Consider the following 2542-nt stretch of genomic DNA (forward strand, 5'->3'; position numbering starts at 1 on the left):
GAAAACCGTGGTGGTACCCACAAGATGATCCACTAAACAAAAGAATCATGTTAAGGATTTTGACCCTATTAGGAGTCTATGAATTACATATAGTATCTCAAACCTTGTGAGAGGACCAAGCCCTGTTATAAGCCTCAACTCTGTTAGGAGTTGGTATTACAATTATAACTAGATTCAAGAAGAGCCCATTGCCCTAACATGCAATTATACAATATAGTGCCTTTATACAAAAGAGATAGATATAAAAACCTCTTTATCGCTGACTATCATACTTCACATATCCTGATTTGACATCAAAATTCACATTAAAGATATCTTAGATAAATTTTCATGTCATATAGATAGTTCACATATATATCATAAAATTATCATTCTAAGATACATCACATATCACATACTTCCCATTGCTTCACATAAAGTAACTCTTGTAGAGTTGACTTAATCCAAATACATGTTACATTGACTTAGGGTAAACATCTAGGATGTCATCCCAAGAAACATAAGTAATTATTTTGTCACCAAAATAATTCCTTAACACATTATACCTCTATTCTCTATGTACTCTATTCTATTATGCATATTGTCTTTACTGGTGTTTAGACCATAACTCTATCTGTACTATCTGTACTAACCTGCACACTTAGGTATGTCATCATGATACTCTAATACACCTTACCTTAACTTTACATGTTCCAAATATATTTTTATCCTCCATTATACCAAAAAAAATCTCTATACTACTAGTAAAATTGTCTAATTCTTAGACAATTTTCTATCTCTGACTATAGAACCTTTAGCAGTATATATTGTCCTTACATCCTAAAATATATGTTGCCATGAATGATAACCATAACTAATCTTACCTATCCATTTTTACAATAATCTCCCCCTTTGACATTGATGGCAACATATGAGAAAATTGGCCAAGTCCCAAAATGTTATACAAAACAATAATAAGCATAAAAATAAACTTCTCAAAATTGGCCTTGAAAACTTCAAAATTTTATTCATGTCTTGATGGATCATTATATATCATATTCCTTATTTCTCCTTTATAATTATTTCCTATATACATAGCTATGCTCCCCCTTACATATGTATAAAATTTTCTTACTATATTATTCTTCCCCTTTGATATCAATGACAAAGGTGTCAAAATCTATTTACATGTCAAAAATGTGTTACATTACCTCTTCTTAGGCTGATAAAAGAGACATGTAGTCACCAAAAATAACTACAAGGATCTTTATATTCTTTTCCCATGAGTCCTTGACTCCTTCTGAAATGTTGAGAAGAGCACACAAACCATAAGATGCTATCTCTATTGCATTTAGATTTGAGTACAACAAAGTGTCAAAAGATGTCTTAGCTGACATACAATCCTCCAACTAATGCTCCAATGTGCTCAATCTCACTGATATGTATTCTCTTAGAAGTGAGAACCTTTTAGTTATCCTTTCTTTTCTATCTTCTAGTAAGCTTATCTCATCATAAGCCTTACTAACCTGTGCTTCAATTGCTTGAATCTGCACACCAGGTTGACTAATCCGACTTGCCAATGCTTCCACTTCTGCACATTTGATCTTAAGCTCACTATCAATGTTTTTTGTGTAGCTGAAAGAAATTGCACACTTTGCATAAAGAGCTTTTCCTTCAAGCTCACATTTCCTTAATGACTTGATGTAGACATCAAGAGTTAATAAGTCATTCCTTATGTTTTAACAAATAGTGTCAAACATCCATGCATCATACTTTGTCTAAGCTTGTACTGCTACAATTTCTAATAAACTTGTGAATTCAACATCAAATGCCTAAGTCACAAATTTTTCTCTATCCTCAAGGTTAGGATCACATGATTTCATTATCATAACTCCTTGCAATTTATCAGTAACCTCCATGAGAGTTTTCTACAAACTCTTTACATTTTTATTCTTGTTGGTTATCTTACTAAGGGATGATATTAAGTCTGATTGATCATCATCATCTGAACTTGTAAGAGTGACAAGAGTGAAAGATGTGTTGGGTACACTATTCTTCTCATCCTTCTCTACTTCCTTCTTCCTCTGTTCCTTATCCCCTTTCTTCTTCTCATCTTCTTACATTTTGATCTCTTCATCCTTTGTCTTCATCTCCTCTTCTTCTCCCTTCTTCTTCTTCTCTTCTACTTCCTTTTTCTCTTCTTCTTCCTTCTCTCCCTTTTCATCATCTACTTTTTGTCTCTTCTTTATTTCTTCTTCTTTCTTTTCATCATCTTTCCTCTTTTTCTCTTTGGCCTTAGTTTTCTTCTTCTCTTGCTCCTCATCAGAACTGGAGTAGTCAATGATATTGTCAACAATATTTAGCCCAAGATCCTTGAAAGGATCTTCTATGATGTAAAGTGATACACTTTCACTACCAATTTGTATTGTATCTTATCTAATGGAGATCTATGAAGATATATCTACCATCTATGTGTCCTAAGCTTCCACTACTACTAATGGTGGAGTACTCTATTCAATAGATACAAAGCTTACTCCCCTCACTTCACACTCTCTTTCTTTAG

Source organism: Cupressus sempervirens, chromosome 9, assembly GCF_028749045.1.
Source record: "Cupressus sempervirens isolate cs-2001-9-10 chromosome 9, ASM2874904v1, whole genome shotgun sequence".
Lineage (NCBI taxonomy): Eukaryota > Viridiplantae > Streptophyta > Pinopsida > Cupressales > Cupressaceae > Cupressus > Cupressus sempervirens.